Here is a 22,216-nt window from a genome sequence, read left to right as displayed (position 1 = left end):
CTGATGAGCCTTGATGAATGACATAACATATAGGGGGCACAATATGGACTCAGACCACTATCTCGTTGGCATAGCGCTCCGAGCTTGAATTACGACACCACCCAGAACTCCCTCTGACAATTAGGTGAGAGTTAACACTGAAGCCATCCACAACATAGCCCTCCGCAACATCTATAATCTAATCTAATAACCACAGTCAATAGAGATCCTGGGGATGAAGCATCAACAAATGATCTCTACAACCACCTGATGAACGTTATCATTGAGACGGCCACTTACATACTTGGACCCAGCCGCAAGAAAAGTCGGAACGGCTGGTCTGACGATGAATATTAGCTAGAAGAACGGAAGAATGCTACATACCGAATAATGTTGTATTCTCAAAGAACGCGGGCACGCGCAGAGACTTATCACGGGGAGAAGTGACTTCACAGATGGAAAAAGGAAGCCTGGGGGAACCAACAAGTCTGTAAACTAGAAAAGTATAGGGAGCAACCGCACCAGGCGCGCAAGTTTTACCAACAAGTCAGCAGGATGAAGCACACCTCGATGTTCATCCTGTCGTGTTAAAAAAGGAAATCTGATTTCCGACAGAATGGGCATATTGGAATAATGGGTTGAGTATTTTGATGAACTACTCAACAACCAAAATATCGGCGTGATAAAGGTTCCGCCAACTGAAGACGACGAACAAATGCTGCCACCATCAAGCATAGAAGAAACAGCCCGTGCAACTCATCGGCTTAAAAACAATAAGTCGCCAGGAGCCGATGGAATTACAGCCGAATTGGTTAAATACGGAGGCGACCAATTACACCAAGTGGTTTATCAACTGATGCTCAAAGTATGGGGGAGCGATTCAATGTCTGACGACTGGCAAAGAGGCAATATCTGTCTCATACATCAAAAGAGAGATATCACACAGTGCAGCAATTATAGAGGTATAACGTTGCTGAGTACCATCTATAGGATATTTTCCGCTATCTTTATAGACCGGATAGCCGCATACGCCCAGAACATCATTGGCCCATACCAAAGAGGCTTCACTCCAGACGAATTAGCCATAGATCAGATTTTCTCTCTGCGGCAATTAATGGAAAAACTGTTGGAATATGGACATCAGTTGCACCATCTTTTCATCGACTTTAAAGCCACCTATGACAACATAGCCAGCGTAAAACTGTGTGGCGAGCGTATAGTTGATTGTCACATCTTCCTACTTTTTATAGTGGGAACAGTAAAACGTAAATCGACTATATTCTAATAAGACGCCAACATTTTACCACTGTCTCTGATTGCAAAGCCGTTCCCTATGAAACCATCGCACCTCGACCTCGGCCGTTGGTTGCCGTCCTGCGAATCAATAATACTAATAATCGTTGGCGCAACCATCCAATTGGATCAGGGCCTTGAAGTGTGTTAAAACTCTCATTCAAGGCCGTAACTGTACACTACAGGATTATAGTACCCTATAGGAGGCAATGTGGTCAGTTTTACGCTCCTCCGAGATTATTACGCTAATTTGACTCAGATACTCATTTACAGCTGAGTCAACTGGAATCCGACGTCAAATTCCACTGTCACCAGTGAGATTTGAATCGCGGCTTCCCGTACGACAGGGTTGTGCTCTACCTACTCAACTATCCAGACTATCCTGCGAAACGCACTAACAAGAATTCGCTTGCCAAGATTGATCTGAACATCGAAGTCGACGGTAAGCGACAGGGATGCAAACTCTACTTATTTATAAGGAGATCTACTTATTTTCGACTCGATCTACTTATCTCCTTATTTTTGCATGAAATCTACTTATTTTTACACGCTATGATTGATTTTTCAATTTTTGCAAAGCGCATAAATAGTCATTGAAGTAGAAGGTTATATTACAACAATTTTCGTTTAGAGTAGAATGGATCTTGATGCTGAACTAAAAACAGTAGTATAGTTCAACGGTCAAGTCTTGTGGCTTGTCACTTGGTTTGTGTATGCATGACATGAGGCCGTGCATGTGTATAAATTGCAGTTGGAAAATGTGTCAAAGTGTGTCAGAGTGTGTCATGACATGATTGTGTTTTTTACTTGTTTAACTGTTCGCACTTTGTTTAGCGCCGGTGAGCCGGTCGGTTTCGTTTGAATTCTATGAGATTGGAATTTAAATTTATTCATGTAATCGTAAGCTGCGTAAGTAAGAATTGAAAATTAAGTTTAGCATGTAACTGTAAGAAAGATAATTTTAGGCATGAAAATGAAAAGATTTTTCGAAGTAGTTTCGAAGGACCCGCAGCGGGCATCTTCAAGTTCTGAACCTGACTCGGAAAGCACCGAAGGAATTAATGAAAGTCCGGAAAAGGATAAGGAATGTGAAAAATCGAAAAAGCAGAAATATGAACAAAAGTACGTAAAATACTGGGAAAGTGAATTTAAATGGTTATCTGAGGGAACAAAAGGCTGTCATTATGCATTCTGTAAAGTGTGCTCTGTAGATGTATACATAGGCAAGATGGGTAAAAGTGCAATTAAATCCCATGCAAACACCCAAATACATACAAAAAACGCTGGAACGATTTCATTAAACCTAGTGCAACAAAATATTGAACCATTATTTAGTTCAGCATCCAAGACTGCTGTTATTGATGCCGAGATTATAATGGCAGTATTTGTTGCGGAACATAATTTGGCATTCCAAATAATGGGTCACTTACCTTCGTTAACAAAATTACCCCGGATTCGAATATTGCCAAAAAAGTAAAGTGTTCTAGGACGAAAATGGTAAACATTTTACGGAACTTTTTGGGAATATCTTACATAGAAGAAATTGTTGATTTGTTAAACGCCAATAAATTTTCTTTAATTATTGACGAGTCCACAGATATATCTTTAGTAAAAACCTTGTGCTTGGTGGTTAGAGTATGTAAAAATTTTAAAGTACATGACTTGTTTTTTGATTTAATTGAAGTTGAATCTGCAGATGCTAGTAGTCTGTTTTCTGCTGTAATCAATAGTTTCACGAAGAATAATATCATGTACAAACAAAACATGATTGGTTTCGCAGCTGATGGAGCCAATGTTATGATGGGTAGGAATCATTCCGTATCTACATTATTGAAAGCAGACATAAATGATTTTTCACTTATGCGCCTCATACGCATGCGAAAAACTTCCTGGCGAAGTAGAAGATTTGGCGCGTAATATTTTCAATTATTTGAAGAGTTCATCGAAACGTCTTAAAGATTTTTCTTCCTTACAATATTTTTTTACACCTTTCTCAAACGAGATGGTTATCATTATCTGCAGTCGTAAGTCGCTTAATAGAACAGTATGATGTGCTTATAGCATTACTCTTCTATTGCAGTCAAAGAGGAAAATCTACAAACAGCTAAAAATATTTTAACGTCGCTGAAAGATCCTATAACTAAATTATATTTATTGTTTTTAGAATTCGCACTTCCTTTTTTCATTAAATTAAATAAACTTTTTCAATCAGAAAGCTCACAGATACATAAGTAGCACAGTTCGGTTAAAGAAATAGTAGTAACATTGTTAGAGTGCTTTGTAAGGAAAGATTATATTACAATGTTTTTAGATAGTACCTCAGAATTTAATCTCCCTCCAGAATGTTTGTTAGATTTGGAAAGTATATACCTCGGTATAAAAGTTGAATGCTTTCTAATTACGAATGAAATCAATGTCATTGAAATAGATACTTTTAAGAATAAGTGTCGTAACTTTTATATTGAGGCCGTTCTGCAAATATTAAAAAGATTCGATTTGAATAACTCTTTTTTTAGGAATCTTTCCATAATCGCACCTGACAATGTATACGCTTGTACCTATAAATCGATAGCTCCACTTTTACAACAAGTCCCACGTTTACTAGCTGACAATATACAAGAAATTGACTCGGAATACCGTGCTCTGATAAATTTCGTAAAAGATAAAGAACAAATTTTAGACATTGAAGAATTTTGGCGTATGGTTGCTCGCATTGAAATTGGTAACGAGCAAGCATTCCCGAATTTAGTTAAACTAGTATTTGCTATTTTGTCCTTCCCACATTCGTCTGCAAATGTTGAAAGGGTATTTTCCCAAGTAAATTTAATGAAAACAAAAATCAGAAATCGATTAGAGAATGCAACCATTAAAGCATGCTTACAAACGAAAGGTTACTAAAACTACAAAACTCTGATTGCACAAATTTCAAAGTGACTACTGAGATGAGAAAAAAGTGCAATAAAGCTATGTACGATATTCCCAAATAACTTAATTTAGTTTTTATTGAATTTTTATTTTGTTGGTTCCTTTTTTATTTTGGAATTAAGTTTTGTTTTTCAATGTTGAATGAATTATTTTACATTTTATTTATTGTTATATTTTATCATTAATTCTGAATTATGTTATGTTTTTTGTGTTCTGTACCTAATGCTTTGAATATATTAAAGTTATAAATAATATTACGAATTTTTTTGAGGTAACAGGGCTCTTAATGGCACAAAAATAAATCTACTTATTTTATCATCAAATCTACTTATTTTTTTCCTCAATTCTACTTATTTTATTTTTTTTGAGTTTGCATCACTGGTAAGCGACCAAAAGGCCGGCCGAAACAACAGTGCCTCTCCCCCACCTCAAACTTACACACAATTCTCCCTAGCTCTGCAGAAAACCGACGGGTTGCCACTGTCCTTCCTATTCAGGTTGGTGAAAGCATGGTCTTGTCAAAGCCGGCGATGGAATATCATGATACGCATGAGGATGAGCTGGCAGACAATTCTGCGGCTAGAATGTTTACGATTTAACGGCAAATGTCCCACGTCGGAGGTGCCTTATCCATCAGGCATTGTTTGCTGCTATGCGGTTCAGTCCATCCTCCTTTACGGTTCCGAAGTATAGGCTTCCGTCTTCAGTAAGGAGATGTACGGCAAGCACCTAGCGCAAGTACAGCTGCAAGTTGTGTCCGCCTATCGTACTATCTCAAACCGAGCAGTAATGATGTTAGCGGGGGTTATTCCAATAGTTCTCCATGCCACTGATGGTGCAGCCGTGGTTCAATTGCAAACACGGTGAGATTGAATATTATCTAGCCTAGCTGCGGGTATTTTCAGTCGTACCTGCACACAATCGGGAAACCATGGTCGTCCGACTGCATTTATTACAAGGACGTCAAAGGAAGTGTCAAGCGTTTCCACAAGGCATCGTTAAGACAAAAAAGGAGGAGATGGATGAGAAAGATGCCAGAGTAGCTGAGGCTCTCTGAACCACGGAATTGTGTTTTTAGAATGAATGGAAGGGCCTTGAGGTAATATATCAAACTGTATAAAACGATTTCGGGCTAAACTCTTGCAAGGACCGGGGGTGGCCCTTTGGGCGTAAATACATTTCACCTCCCTAGCCGCCAAAAAATGCGAGTATGGTAGCTGTATACTATCTGCTTGGCACTGAGGTTAGCACACAACTCCAGGACGGAATACACAAAACAACCAGGCTTGACATATCGTACCGCTTTAGGAAAATGGCCCACATAATTTCTGACCCATTTTCTTGTCTTTAATTTCCATTCCATTTTCCATACTTAAGCTCCGTTCTATCGCATTCCTTCGTATAATTATCATGTGGCAGCGATTATTGTTTTGATAGCAAGATTTTCTCGACAATGAGGCATAATCAATAGAAACAAGAGAAAGAATCATTAGTTTAACATTATTAATTTGGTTATTACGTGCAAGAAACATATGGAGACTAGTAGAACAAAACCTATTAGTAAAACTAGACCTTGGCAGGCTTTTCTAGAGGTTGTCTTGGGAGTGTTCAAAATAGATTTTAATTGGGTAGATGGTTTGCTTTCCCGCAGTGTTTACTTCTTATGGACATAAGTTTGACAACTGAAAATGACGGGCCGGTAAGCGGCAAGGTGAGTGATTGCGTGCTTGAAGTTTTTTGATAATTCATGGAAGAATGGTTTTCCTGGAGCTCGAAGAATGTGTTTCTTGTTAATAAAGCGTCTTCGTTTATAAAACAAACTACTTGTGAACCATAAATTATCGCAATCTTGGGCGCAAAGTAAAGTCAGAGTGCTCTTCATTTTAGTAAGAATTCATCAATAAAATATTATGGGCTTTAAGGATTGGTAAAGTCGTAGTGGTGCACCGATTGTGGCGCTTTTAGGGTGCCTAATAAACTCGGTTTTAATGATGTGTGTATTCCAGTGTCTCGTTGTATGATTCCTATTTTTGGCGCTGCAAGCCGTTGCCGCTTAATTGTTTGACGTAATTTGTTGGATTCAATCGTCTTGAGTGGAACGTATGAATATTTTTCAATCGTTGTTTGCTGCAGGTTCCTTTAATGTGTGGCTTGTTACCAATAAATAAAATGGTAAATCGGTAATTTCTACTTCGATCTTGCCGATTTAAGTGAGTTTGAGTAATGCCATCCATCAGGAACACCTACTATACCCCATACTAAAAATGTTTCACAGCAGGGAAAGGCCCCACAACCTATTCGGCGTCCTCACTGCGCCCGTCTAAGATGCAAAACCCTATAACGTTAGTCCTTGCTTACAGTATATCTAATAAGCAGAAATCGCACCACGGACTTGTGAAATTATTTTTCAAGCTTGTCTATACAATTCATAGCTTCTAAATATGGACAACGCATAATTTTCGTCAGTGAGACTTAAAACAACCGAACTGCTGTAGTCACCCATTCAGTCAAAAGTAGCTACAAAAGCTTTTACGTATTCACTAATATGTATGTAGACAAAAAGTGGTCATCTCACTAATTTATTGGAAGTCTGTGTGGGATATCATGCTCGCACTCAATTTGAAATCGTACGTACGCGCGTTGATTTCATTGTTTTGCATGGCACGCGGGAGTATGGTAGCTGGTTGTAGCTAACTGTGCCCTTGCTAGACAGGGTACTTTAAAATAAGTGGTATCGCCCGCAAAAAGTCCGTTTCTAAAGTTTTCGTGTCATTTTTTATGCCTATAAAATGCCAACAATTGTGTGCCTAAGCGGAAAACCTTGTTAACCCTTAACATACCAAAGGGTGCGAGATAGTGATTTTAGGTGATTCCGCGGCAATTACAAAAAACAATCAAACTTTGATTTATTCCGGCAATTCTAAGGGTTGTAGCACTAGTAAAAGAAATCTAAAGTGTATCCTATGCGGCAACACAATAAAATAGCCGCCTTAGAAATATAATTGGTGAAGTTATTTTGATGTGCTTGGTTCCAGCATGGGCGCAATTTTTACCTCCTTAATAAAGACACAAATATAAAAGGGTAATACGACTCCAGGTCAGTTGTGAAATATGTACATCCGCAATCTAAACGTCTAACCGCCCCAGAAAAACTTACTTTTCCAACAGGGGCAACCTCGCTGTTAATCAGCCAGTTAAGCAGGTAGTCACTGACTATCCAAAGTACATAAAATATTGATAGCTTTCAGTATCATTGCTAACAAACTGAACGACAAGGAACTCAAGTACAGCTACTGTCTTTGGAGGTAGTGATAGCGAAAAGTAACACAATGTGTAAAAACGATGGGTCTTTTAAACAATATGATAATAATACCATAGACATAGTTACATTAGTAGATATTTCCAATTATTACGGCAATCGTTCTCGGTTTTAATACTATTGTCAAATTAATTTTTGGTTATACTAAAAACTATCATACGGAAGGTCGCGGTTCAAATCTCACTGGTGGCAGTGGAATTTGTATCGTGATTTGACGTCGGATAAAGGCCCTGATCCAATATGGATTGTTGCACCAACGATTATTATTATTATACTAAAAATCTTCAACATTACATCACGGTTGCAGACTAACAGTTTTCCTAGTCGACACGTACATTGAAGTACGTTTTCGATTCACGACATCAGTTCTATCAAAGGCCGAGCGTTAGTTAAAATCTTCTCATTAGTAGTACATGGACTTTCCTTTCAATTTTAACATTAATGAAAAACCTTGGCCTAGGGTGGATGTGGGACACTTCGTTGATTAACATAATTAACAGTCATTCCAATCCCTTCCAGATTTCCTCTTTTATCGCCCAATGGATTGTTTTTAGAACGTAGCCTTCTCAAAACGACACATTTCCCATGCAAATTGACCAATCCACTTCATTCTTCCAATCAGAAGTGCAGAAAGCCACCTTTTGTGCAAATATCAACTGCGAGAAACCAAAAGGTGAGTGGAATTCGATTCAAGACGTATGTGAATGTTTGGCAAGCGGAAACTTTGTTTATATCTTATATATAAAAATCAATTGCTGTTCGTTAGTCCCGCTAAAACTCGAGAACGGCTGAACGCATTTATCTTATCTTGGTTTTGAAATGTCCGTGGAGGTCTAGGGAAGGTTTAAAAGGTGAGAAAAATTCGAATAATTTCCGGTAAAACCTTAAAAACATCACTTTTCTTCTTCCCATATAAACGTTTTTTTCTAAATTAACTTTAGAGTCAATTTGAACTTTATTGATATACAATAAAGTTGTGTTTATCGGACCTCATATTACAGCTATGAAACGGACAAATTTTTTAACGCAACTAGAAATATTTGACAACCAAGTGACAATCTTTTATTTCTAAAAAGAGATCAAATGTTTCACAGCTCAGAACATGTTGTATTGGAAAATAGAATTTCTGTTTTTAGTATTTTTGTTTCTCACCGTTTAAACCTTCTCTGAATTTCCATAAATATTTCAAGACCAAACTAGACTACCGTGGACCTAGACTAGATATTAAGTTTTGTAACAAATTAAATTTCTGAACGCAACGATAATATTTGACATTAGATTTGACAACCAACAAGTGTCAAGGATGTGTGGACATGGGATTTTTGGTATAATAAATCACAACACGAGAATTTAAATAAACGGACGCGCTTTATTCGAACTTATCGCTCTCGTTCCTCTCACTCGACTGACTTCACGGCAGGGTTGTACTTTCGGTGTCAGGGCTTGACAGCTCGGCCTCTCCTGACATTGAAATCGACCCGATTTCAGGTTCATCGTTTTCATCGGACTCCTCGTAGCAGTCAATCTCCGGACTCAAGTAACACCACGGCTTGAACTTGTCACTCGTGTAGACAGAACTATAGCGTCGTCGACCTCGAATATCGGCAAGGTCCTCTATTACGTACGGGTCGTGTCGTAAAACCTTCGAAATTATATAGGGACCTTTATATTTTGGCTCCAACTTGTGCGATTCGCCTGTTGCGGTCGGAACGTTTTCCACAACCACAAGATCTCCTTCTTCGTACGTCGTAGGTGATTTGTGTTTCGCGTCGAATCTTAGCTTCCAACGTGTTTTTTCATTCATGATTCGTTCTGCAGCCTTCTGACGAATTTCGATTGATGTTAAGGTCGTCTCGGTATCGGTATCGTTGTTTAAGGCCTGGATCATTCGATTAGCAATTACATCTCGCAGTTCAAAATCGAAGACGATTCGATTCGGTGTAAATCCGGTTGTTGAATGTTTCTGGGAGTTTAAGGACCACTGGATCATGGGTAGTAAACTGTCCCATTCGTGTCGGTTTTCCGTTGAGCAGCGCAGATGGGAGAGTATAGTTTGATTAACTCTCTCTACCTGCCCATTTGCCCGAGGCGTACGGACCTGGAACCTTGATGTGAAGAATATCGTTACGATCGCAGTATTGTTCGAATTCTTTTGCTGTAAAGGCGCTGCCTCGATCACTGATAATTCGCTTCGGTAGTCCAAAATAAGCAGAAACGTCAATCAGGAGTGCTATAACGGATTTAGCGTTGGTGGTTCGGACTGCTCGCAGAATCGTATATTTACTAAAGGGATCACTAATAGCAATAATGTGATAGTTTCCCTTTCGACTACGTGGAAACGGTCCCAGATGATCAATGTGTAGACATCGGAAAGGGATCGGCTCGATCTCTTCGAAGTACATTTTTCCCTCACGTTTTCCGGTTGGTATCTTGTTGAAACAACATTCAACACACGACGCTAAATACGACTTCACATAGCGACGCATCATTGGAAACCAAAAATAATCTCGAAGTCTCGCCAGTGTTTTCTCGCAACCAGGGTGTCCAACATCATCGTGGTGACTGCGCACTACTCGCCAGCGCACAGGATTGGGTACGACAAATTTTAGGTCACTGCCCAAGCGTCGCATCAATCTCCCGTTTTTCAGTTTATAGTCAGTTTTAAGCTGTGATTCTGGTGTGGACTGTGTTTTTCCGGAAAGTACATCGATAATTCCCTTCAAAACTGGATCTTGACGTTGCATTGATGCTAACCAATCGTTTTCGTTTATCTCGACCACCATAATATCATAAGATCGGCAACGGTATTGGGATGGGCAGATGGCTCGGCTGGCTTACGGCTTAATGCGTCTACGTGATGCATTCGGCTTCCGGAACGATGTGTGACTTCAAAATCATACTCCTGAAGTTTTAACCACCATCTGGCCACTCGATGATTTAATGGCGTCGTCGTTTTTGTACTCGATATCGCATTACAGTCTGTAATAACTCGAAACCTTTTCCCCAGCAAATAGAATCGAAAGCGTTCCAGTGATTCCACTATTGCTAACACCTCCAGTTCGTTGCTATGGTATTTCTGTTCTGCGTCTGAACACTGTCTGCTATAGTAAAATACGGCTCGCCATGTGAGTTGGTCTTCTGACTGCATGAGTATTCCGGCCAAACCAATCATGCTTGCGTCAGTGTGAACTTCGTGGAAGGACGTCGGTTTATATAGCGCCAACACTGGTTCTTCACTCAGATGCTTCTTCAGCAAATTAAAGGCCGATTTCACACTCTTCGGTCCATTTGAATTCTCGAATTTGGTTTCTCAATAGAGACGTTAACGGCTTTGCTATTAGCGCATAATTTTGCACAAACTTTCGGAAGAAACCGGTAAGACCGAGAAAACTTCGAACTTCGGTAATTGAGGTCGGAGTCGGAGAAATTCACAACGGCATTGATTTTACAAGTACCGGGCATGATACCATTTTCAGGAGACGGTATGTCCTAAAAATTCTATTTTTCGAGCGAAGAATGTACACTTCGATGGTCGTAGGGTTAAGCCTTCGTTTTTCAGGACAGTCAATAATTCTCTCAGAAGATCCATTCCTTCAGCAATATCTCGGCAACCAATTATAACCTCGTCGATGTAGTTGATCACACGTTTCGATTTCATTTGTCTGACGATTCCGCTTATAACACTCTGAAACTCCATTGGAGCATTAACCAAACCGAACGGCATAACATTAAACTCATATTGGCCGTTATGAGTTATGAAGGCTGTATATCGCTTTGAGCTTTCAGTGAGTTCTACTTGATAGTAGCCAGAAAATAGATCCAATGTTATGAAGTAGGTACTGTCAGCAATTTGAGACATGATCTCATCGACAGTTGGCATAGGATACGGGCGTTTTCTTGTTGCTTCATTAATCGCTCGATAGTCGACGCACAATCTGTCTTCACCATTCTGTTTTTTCACCAATACGATGGGTGAAGAGTAAGTCGAGTTGCTGTGACGAATAATTTCATTATCTAGAAGCTCCTGTACGATACGGTCCACCACTTGACGTTTCGCTAACGGGATACGGTATGCGCGGCTTTGGATTGGTTTATCGTGTATCAGTTGAATATCCATCTGCTTCGTTTGACACCTTCCCATTTCAGGTATTGTTTCGGCAAAGCACTGTCGAAATTCCGTAATCATTTCGTTAAACTGTCGTTTTTCGTTGCTTGACAATTCTGTTTCAGGTTTAATATTTAACGGCTTAATAGTTTCGAAACGGCATCCATCGGACTCGATAATCATTCGACGGTTTTTACTCAGTAATACGTCAGAACCTAGTAGTAGCGCGTTAGGAATTAGATTGTCATTCACAACGTAAATAACAGCGTTGACAACGCACTCGTCTATGGTAAACACCGCATTTATTTTTTTATCACAAACGAACGAACCACCCGCAAATCCCTTAAGAATGATGGGGTCACACGGTATTGAGTTTCTTGCAACTGATTCGCGCACTAGAGTTCTGTCACTGCCCGGGTCAATAAAGGCATCGACGACCATATCGTCTAATAGAATGTTTTTCGTGATGCGACCGGTTTCCCGAGACACTTGATCTGGCACTCCGTCCGATACCACTTGATTAATATTGCGACTCGCGGGCAAGACACTTTTACAAAATTCAGTTGTATGTCCTGTCTTTGAACACTTTGCACATCGTTCAAGTTCGCTGCGGCTGAGGGCAATTCACCGAAATATGTCCCGGCTTAAAACAATTATAACAAACACGGTTCGCGTTTTTCACTGGGGTAGCTGTCAGTTTTTTAATCGGTTCGAAATGTCCGTCGTTTTCCGGTTTTCGTTGCGATGCCTCTGGCAATCTTTGACGATTCGCTAAAAATCGGTTTACCGCGTCTAACAATTCGTTCGTTGTTTGAAAATTTAATGGAGCGATGGCATTTTGAAGAGGGCCATGATTCAGCCCACGTCGGATATACTGGATGATAGCGGCATCCGATGTTTGACCTTTTCTTCCCTCGGCGTAAACTCGGTAGAAAAAGTCGATGACTGGTTCTGTCGGTTTTCGTATATACGAACTCATACGAAAATGAATGTCGGCTTCGTTCTCCACATGGGGAAATTCGCTCTCTAATGCTTCGGCAAAATCTTTTGAGTTTTCGAATATTAATCCACAAGAGTCGAACCACAATTTCGCCGGACCGTTGAGTTTCGTTTGTACTGCAAATACCACAGCGGCTTCGTTCCAGTTGTATGCTGTGGCTAGCTGTCGGACTCGTTGAATAAACGCTTTGGCGGTTAATGACGAAGTTTTTGTCGGTTCAAAATCAGGAAGAAGTTCAACGATATCTCTGATTGAATGAGAATGATTGAAATGATCGTCGGAGACGATTTTCTTAGGTATATCCGAGTTGTGCTTCTCCGATTTGCTATCAATTTTCTTTGAAAGGCTCTCGACTGTGGCTGCAAGCGAGCTCACGACATCTCGGAGCAATTTGAGCTCATTGCTTTCGTCTTCGATATCGAATTCGTCGGTGCCCGCGTCCTTCAATAAGTCGTGTTACTAACTCGGCTTTTGTTCCTTTTGTCGATAAATCTCTCTCCCGTAGCAGTTCTCTCAATGTTCCTACTTTCAGAGATTCCGCTTTTATCAAAGGCATTCTGTTTAGAATGATGAACGGCACAATAAAAAAAAGGATTTTTAAAACACAAGCGAACAAGGCGGCACTTCGTTTGTTTTCCCTGAGTACGACGAAGAGACACACGGCGGTTTCGCGATGGTTGTTTCGAAAGCTAAACGAATATACAACGGCTTAGCAATATCTGTCGTTTGCTAAGCAGCGGCGTCGGCGTACGGTGGATTGTGACGATATTCGAATCGCCAAGTTTGTTTCGGTGAATAGAACGACAAACGGCAAAGATAGTCGGTGGCTGAGCGAATGTTATCGATGACTAAACAATGGCGGCGGCGGCGGTTGATCACGTCGAAAACGAAAATGTTACTCTTTTTTTAAGGTTTTGTGTAAACACAAAACCTTATTAAAATCGGTTTACTGTCTGTCTGTCTGTCTGTCTGTCTGTCTGTCTGTCCGTCACACGCATTTTTCTCGGAGACGGTTATAGTGATTGACACCAAATTTGGTAGAAAGGTGGGAACTGTGAACGCTCACGCATACAGTGAATTACATCCTTTTACGTCGAATTTAAGGGGGGGTCCCCATACATGCAAAAGGGGGGTGTAAAATTTTTTTTCATTAAATATAGTCATGTGGGGTATCAAATTAAAGGTCTCGATTAGTACTTTTCAAAGCCGATTTTAGTTTTGACATTCGTTGGAAGGGTGGGGAGCGCGGGGGGTTGAAAGTGATCACTTCTTTAAGGGGGCCATTCTCAGAAACTACCAAACCGAAAAATCTGAAAAAAATCAGGAGGTTGCCACTATATGGTGCCTGGGCTCCGAAATACCTTCCATGCCGATATCTGCTTAAATAAAGTTAATAATAGTATATTAATACAATTTTTTGTAATTGGCTAGAAACCCCCCTTAAGTTCATCCTAGTACCATGGAATTTTGCAGTGATATAGGCTATAATATAGAGTATGATCTTACCAAATTTGGTGGAAATCCCACTATTACTAACAAAGTTATAATACCTCAAATTTGTTGCTTCTTTGAAAATTGAAGACTATGAATGTCAATATCACCCGAAAGTGGATACTATCACATAATATATGGATATATTACGTGCTACGTACTAAGAAATACACAAAACCTTTCGTACCTGAAGCGTTTAGCTTCCGGTTTCCCGACTTGTTTTTTTTTTTTTTTTTTTAATTTTACGATTACGATATTACGGCGATTGTGTATTTAACCAAAAGATCCCACTTCTGATCTGTCAAGGATGTGTGGACATGGGATTTTTGGTATAATAAATCACAACACGAGAATTTAAATAAACGGACGCGCTTTATTCGAACTTATCGCTCTCGTTCCTCTCACTCGACTGACTTCACGGCAGGGTTGTACTTTCGGTGTCAGGGCTTGACACAAGGTCGTCGCAGTCAATCAAATGTGCGAAGAGCTACCTCACGTGCTAACCGCACTGATGACCAGAGAGAGACAGATCAAGAAAATAGTCGTATTGCTATGTCAGAATTGCGTTTTTTGGTGAGTGATAATGAAGTAGATAGGCTTAGAATGCAACGACTTCGTGCACATCAAACACAACAACAGCAATCACGACTTAATGAAATTGATCGAATCCGCAGACGGAATGCTTCACAATATGCTTTTTTATTAAATACGAACTCGTTTTGTTTGTTTTAAAATTATTTTATACAAAAGTTTAGGTCTTATTTATCGGTTGGGGCAGTACGAAGTCTGTCGGGTCAGCTAGTATAGCATCAATATACAAATTCATGTCGGAATAAATTTCTGTTACCCATTTGAAGAAACAGGAATAGCCTTATGTACCTGCAATTTCTTTGCCCGTAAAAAGGTTGAATTGAATTTATTCAATTCCCATGCATCCCTTACGGATTCTGAATTCCCTTCCACACACTCGGGAATCCCACACATAAACCCAACGCGCCCTGCTCCAAAGCAACTGCCTTAAACATAGCACCCACTGGAACCGACGCGCCCCAGACAGCCAGCCTGTTCTGTCCGTAAATGGATGAACGTTATTGAGGCATTGTACAGACACTGGGAGGGTGTATTCCCTATAATATTCACCATTAACGGATGCTTCTTCAACAATCTGCAAGCTTGCATGTCTTTTGCATTAAATTTAGAACAATTTTCCCACGGTTCGACCTTCGCCCCCATTTGCTTATCTGTATGTTTTTTACTTTGACTGGTAATACTTTATTGAAGATATGTCCATTTTGAGTCCTATTATTCTTTTGGAGACAGTATCTGACACTTATAAAAAATAACCAGGTAACGGCACATCGGCAGTTTCTCGTATAGATTAGGCATCCATACAAACCATCTTTAAATTTTCGTACCTGCCTTTGCAGATATTTTCATGTAATGGGGATTCTTATGACGTTGTAATTGAAAATTGACTGCCTCTCAACCTAAGAATCAAGTATAAGTATTAGATTGTTGCACATGAAATGGCCGATTTCGTACTAAAATTTGAAACGACTGTAAAGCTTACAAAAATTTATTTAATTAATCAAAATAGATGCCAGTTGATTCAAAACAGTTTAGTAGAAGTCCAATTTTCGGGTGTTGATAAATTCGTCGAAGGCAATTTCGATTGGATCTTCAGTCCTAAATGCTTAAAAAAGTGGTAGCCGGTTGGCGAAAGATCCGGTGAATATGGTGGATGAGGCAGGGTCTTCATACTGCAATTCGTTCAACTTTTGAACCGTTCGGGATACATGAGGTCGTGAATTGTCGTGAATGAGTCTCACACCATCTCTGTTGAATAATCTCGGCCATTGAATACTCAATGTTAGGTGTATTTCCTCGAGTTCGGCACAGTATTTCTGTACATTTATCGTTTCTCCAGGTGTCAAAAAAGAATAGTGGATAACTCCAGCTGTAGACAACCAAACAGTCATCATTACCTTCTTCGGATGAGGCCTGGTTTCGGCATATGCTTCGGTGGCTCATCAGCATCTAGCCATTGTGCTGATCGGCGACGATTGCCGTATAATATCCACTTTTCATCACATGTCACTATTCTGTGCAAAAAGAAATTGCTTCTGTTGCGGGAGAGTAAAGAACTGCAAATTTCCATTCGAAGCGCCATGTTTTGTTCCGTAAGGGCATGCGGAATCCATTTGTCGATTTTTCGAGATTTTTCACCTTTCCAAGTTGTTGCAAGTGCCGGAAAACGGTCGAACAGTGTACGCCTAGTTCCTCTGCAAGGTCTCTCACAGACTAACGTGTGCCGGATTCGACTAGCAAACACAGCTCGTCGTTGTCAATCAATGGTCCAGGATGTCCACGTGGCTCACTTTGAAAGTTTACGTAGCCTGACCGAAATTCGTTCGCTTATCGTATCAGCTCCAAATGCGCTGTTAATGCTCCTGGTCGCCTCCGCTGCTTTATGACCGAGTTTGAACTCATACAGAAAAAGTATACGTGCTTGGCTCTTTTCCACCCTTTTTTCCTTTTTATTTACTGTTATCACAACGATGGTCAAATTTGAAATGACTCCTTGATTAAATGTAGGAGTATTTATACTTCATTATCAGACACCAACAGCATGGTTTCATACAGCAAAATCGCAACTAACTTCACTTTATTGCCAAATCGGCCATTTCATGTGCAACAACCTAATATATATATATATAAGAAAAAGTACAAAGATTAATGTGTAGGCTTAGGAACTTGCTCCACCCTGTGCGTATCTCAATTAAGCATCTGGGTTAGATGCGGAAACGCCCATAGATATGTATATGAACACTAATTGAAAAGCACATGTTCAAGGTACCTTACTTAGTTACTCCACAATTAGATATGTAAATCGGTTTTTTTTCAATTCGTACTTATTCACATACCTAGGAACGTGTCCGCAGCAAGCTGAGATGTTAATTTGGTTTTTTTTTTGTTCAACCGTAGATGCGGAATCTTCTAAATACGTCACCGGAAACGGCTGACCTGCACGATTTGCAAACCGAAAGCCCGAAAGCTACGAACTAAACCGGTTATTAGAAATACGATACATAGTTCATCCTCCGATTGTAGCATGTGATCCACCAGGAAAAGTACGCTCGGAATGTTGATCCTCCACGTCGCGAAGCCGCCGTGCTGGTATTACTAATGCTGCAACCAATAAAGCATTCTTCTTTTTCTGCAGCCTTTTAAATTCCCATCCAGCGTATTAAGCCACCGTTTTGGTCGTTTACCATCGATTTCGATGTTCAGACCAATTTTGTTAAGTGAGTTCTCGTTAGCGCGAATTACGTGACCATACCATCGAAGACGCACTTAAAAGATCGGTTTTCGATCTTCGTTTCGAAAAAAAAGATTTGGTCCATTCTTGAGTACAATTTTAATACTGAATCAGATACAAATTTCTTCTTAGATTTACACTTACGTTTCTAATACATATTTTTATCTTTTGTGGGATTTTCCACCGTACTATCTTTATCTTTACCCTAATTACCTACGGATTTCGTATTTCAACGAACTTCGTACATCTCATTATCTTATACCCTAATTACCTACGGATTTTGCATGTCTTAATGACCATCTGGTATTTTTTCGACAAACGCCCTAATTATGTTTTACAACCCATTTGCTAGGTATTGATGACGCATTATGATATTGTGGTGCGTCATCGAGTTGTATTGATGACGTAACTACGCCTCTCTCACAATTATTCCACAATGGCGGATATCCTCATTTCGGAGCAATGGCTGCAATATCCACCATCACTTTTATTGTATCACAATGGATCGAATTTTCCTGAACTCTATTTGAAACTATTGAAAACGTAACATTTGTAGTAGTCACCAGGTCCAGACGTAATTTACCATATGCTGCTAATAGTGTACACAAATTGAGCTAATGCTCGGGTAAACACCGGGAGCATACTGGCAAGTTAGAGTGACATTTTTAGCAGAGCCGGATGTGGTCAAACCCAATCCTAAGCCTAGAGGGTAGTTAGTCTGATCTCCTTCCTTTTCTAAATTTGAGAGAAGCTGCTTGAGGAATACTTGCAGGAGAACCTGATATCGCGCCTTTTCAGGAAATGCTGCGAAACAGCTGTTATCAAGCAATTTTAATAACAAAGAGACGGCTATCGTAGTTCAGATCGGTATAGCAGGGACTTGCAATAATATTTGCTTTTCATTTTTGATATCAGTGATCGAATGATACCGAGTACGTGGAAATGATACTGGATAACAAATTCAACTATTCATCTTGAGAATATAATAAATAAAGTCAAATTTTTTTTGCAACAGGCTTACTCTCTGTCTTGAACTTAGTGAATAGGATGGCATTATTCCTATAAACGAACTTTAGAAGCATATGCGATAAGCCGACTGGTTGCAACATGGGCCCAAAAGAACCCTTCCTACACAAAATGTTCGTGCTTGAAACCATTTTCAATTTGCATCAGAACGATCCCTATAATCCAAAATAGAATCGATATGAAATATGAACGACTAGTACGAAAAATAATAGATGACACCGATTACGTAATGTTTATCAACCAACTTATCTAGATGTTGCGATTAATTAAGGAAAAGCCTGACGAATTGCATTCTTATCTGATACTCTCGTTGATGCTTCAACTAGTCCACCAAGGTTGATGTGTGAGGCCTCTTCCTGTCTTGGCATCTCACAGCCTACAGGTTTATTACAAATGGCGCCTAACATCGAACAATTTCTCTAAATTTATCTTGGACCCTTTCCTACTTGCTTTAGCTCCCAGTAAAGCTCTAATACTATTCTTCAGCGTTTTCTTTCGAAAAGAGACTGCAACTAACTGATTTATTTTTGGATTACTCCCTGTATTGTGTAAAATGTTCACATAATATATACGACCACCGTAGACCGGTTGTGAAAGGAGGAGGGATGGATAGCTGCAGTCTGAATAGCTGTACGCCATCGCAGCATCTCAGAGTGGTAGGTAGGGAAAGTGCATGAAATTTGCAGTTTTACTGAGGAAGCTTTCGGTACACCTGGCAGTTAGGAATAGAATGCACTACCAAAAATGAGAAGGAGGATAACTTCCGGGAGCCGTCTGACTTGGTGACTGGGTCGGGCTCCCATAATGGACAGCACGGCGTCGAAACCGCTAATCATGGAGCGGTCGACGTCTAGGCGCCGCGACGACCAGGAGCAGTACTTCGCCTGCCGCAGCTGTTTCGCCACAAACTGCGGCGACAAATTTAGAGCTCGCGTAGGCAGCGGATGAAGTGGACTGAAGAAATGAACCTCTTCATCATACGCTGCTGCTACGAAATAACGGTGGGGGCAGGTGTAACATCTTACCGCCCCTTGTTGCACCATAGATTCGCCGAGCGTTTTCTGTTCGACTTGAGGTCAATGCGGAAACTGGTGACCGAGAGTCGATAGGGGCCAGAAGCGGCGGTATCAACAACACCACGTCGTATCGCAGGCAAAAGTTTCAGTACTCGGCGAAGCACTCTTCTCCACCGTCCAGCTGAGGTCTTCGATGAGGTTCGGGACGAATTACAAAGAACGTGTATAGAATTCTCAGAAATGGATCCTTTGCATAAGCCAGGTATTCCCTGGCATTCCCCTGCATCTCCAGCAACTCCGAGAATTCTATCTCAAATCAACGATAACATTGCATCTCCACTGTGTGCTGATATGTTGCTGCTGCAACTACAATCATTTTTGTGTTGTGGTACATTTACGCTTTTGCGGTATTGATTTGAATGACCGAAGAGATCCACCATGGAAAATTCGTCTGGAACGGCGGTGTGACTCATTAAGCCAGGACCTTGCTAGACTGACTCAATTCATCTCTGGCAATGCCAGCAGACCGGTGGAGAATAAAGTGCAGAGGGTTTACAGGAACCATGCCATCCTCAGTGAGACACTACGCTTGAAATTCTGGACACACTAAAGTCCTAGAAGCTTTTTTCATACCTACGGATGCGATTGGAAAATATCGCAAGTTTCTGCTTCAGCACCTCGAGGATTTCTTCGGTTGGCACATCATTGACGAATAATCGTGGCAGCTTCAACGCAGATCGAGTTATAAACCTCTGTCATAGTAATCTCGGTAGCCAAACGATCAGCCAGTCAACGGCCGCAATGATTTTAGTAGTTGCCGAAGTAAACTTTAGTTTTGGGGTCTTTGGCCTAGCGTCTGGGAGAATCTGAGCATATTCTGTGGTTGCGACCTGGAATGCGGTCAAATCCTCATTATAAATTGGGTCTATATCCCCAGTGACTAAGCTCCTCCTGACTACTGGGTTCATGGAATGCTTTATAGGTGGAGTACTTGTGTTGCTCCTTTGACTAGTCCGGTAAGTTGAAGATTCCATACCGAGCTCAAGTGAAACCTCTTGGAAGATTTGTTACCTTGGTTGGTAGGGCAACTCGGTTGTTATTCAAACGGTATTGGTTTGAGTGATCGACGAGATCCACCATGGAAAATTCGTCTGGAACGCCGGCATGACTCACTAAGGCAGGACATTGCTAGACTAACGCAATTCAGCTCTGGCAATGCCAGAAGACGGGTGAACATTAAAATGCAGAGGGTTTGCACGAACTATGCCATCTAGACACATTAAAGCAGAAGCTTTCTGAAACCTCTTTAATTGTAATATCGGTTATGCCAAGGCTTTCGATAACGTCCCGCATACCTGGTTAATCGATCTCCTACGTCTGTATCGCATTGATCCCAAACTAATAAAGTTTTTGGCGACAGTCATGAAAGAGTGACATACCACGTTATCAGTGCGTACATCTGAGGGTGCTAATACCTCAGAGCCCACCCATATAATCCATCTTCCAAGGAGATCCATTGAGTCCCCCCTGCACTGTTATGGCACCGATGCAATACACGAACAGGCATAATGTACTTTGACTCTCACATAGTCTGGTTCAAACCGTGCAGAAATATACCTCTCTTCTTCTCCCACTAACCTACCACGGACCACCACCATCAGCATTTTAAGCAGGTAGGATCGTCCGAGCCTAAATGCTTGGCACTTAGTGCTAGTATTAGGTAAAATCCGGTATCTGCCGAGATTGTGACTACTCGGAAAATAATATAAAATTTTTTGAAGATATCTACGTACACAAATGTTTTCATTGCATTAGCTCACCAGCGAGGAGATTTCACCTCGAAAGGCCGAAATTGTCTTTTCCGTGCAACCTAAAGTACTAAATGTTAATATGTCTCTAGTTTGACACATACAAATGGGATAGCTCTGCACTCAAATATGCTTACATAAGAAACAAACAAAATCATTCTTTTCTTACCTGAAGCTTTTTCATTTGCTCACCGAATATAGTCATGTGGGATATTAAATGAAAAATAATTAGTACTTAGTACGAAACTGATATTAGTTTTCACTAGAGTTGTGAAGTGTACGAGTAAGGTGTCAAAATGTGCAGATTGAAAGTGAGACAGGCCTCTTTTTCGGAAACTACCCAACCCAAAAATCTGAAAAAAAGTCAAGGTGATGCGTTCTAATAAAATCTAGGCTTCAAAATATGTCCCATTCCGATATCTGCTCAATTAAAGTTACTAATAGTAAATTACCAACTTTTAAAAAATGACTACAAACCCCCCTTAAGTTCATCCTAAGAGATTGCAACAAAATAGAGGACACTGTCGCACATCGTATGCCAAGTTTCATGAAAATCTATTAGTGTCAAAGTTATAGCAGTTCAAACTTATCAATTTCACACGAATTTACTACATCTTAAGACAGCAAATAAGTTGCTGACGTCATAATTAACGAGAATAGTTGACATTCAGATGAAATATTAAAATTCCATTCACGAAGGATCTACTTCTCCCAGCCCTTTTTAAGGTTTTGTGTAAATCAAAATATTAAAATCGTTTCAATGCCCGTCTATCTTTCTGACACACCCGATTTACTCGGAAACGACTTGACCAATTGTTATGAAATTTGGTGACAATATGTGGTCTGTGTGTTCTTTTACATGCAGCGAGTGGCGTCCTTTTTTTGTGTTGATTTTGAAGGGGGGCTCCCCAACATGCATACATTTTCTTCCCTAG

At 40.3% G+C, this 22,216-nt stretch overlaps 1 protein-coding gene and 1 pseudogene across 1 annotated transcript in view; both read left to right on the top strand.

Annotated features, from left to right (window-relative positions):
• Nucleotides 1-2,689: 2,689 nt before the first annotated feature.
• Nucleotides 2,690-3,503, top strand: LOC119648458 (annotated as a pseudogene).
• A 2,366-nt stretch (nt 3,504-5,869) lies between these two features.
• Nucleotides 5,870-22,216, top strand: part of LOC119647635 (transcription initiation factor TFIID subunit 2) — an 84,825-nt gene continuing 68,478 nt past the window's right edge. The window contains 1 exon segment of the mRNA XM_038048695.1: nt 5,870-5,908. The gene's annotated coding sequence lies outside the window, so the exon portion shown is untranslated.

This window comes from Hermetia illucens, chromosome 2 (assembly GCF_905115235.1).
Source record: "Hermetia illucens chromosome 2, iHerIll2.2.curated.20191125, whole genome shotgun sequence".
NCBI lineage: Eukaryota > Metazoa > Arthropoda > Insecta > Diptera > Stratiomyidae > Hermetia > Hermetia illucens.
The sequence above is the reverse complement of the archived record's forward strand: the minus strand, read 5'-3'. Positions and strand labels throughout refer to the sequence as shown.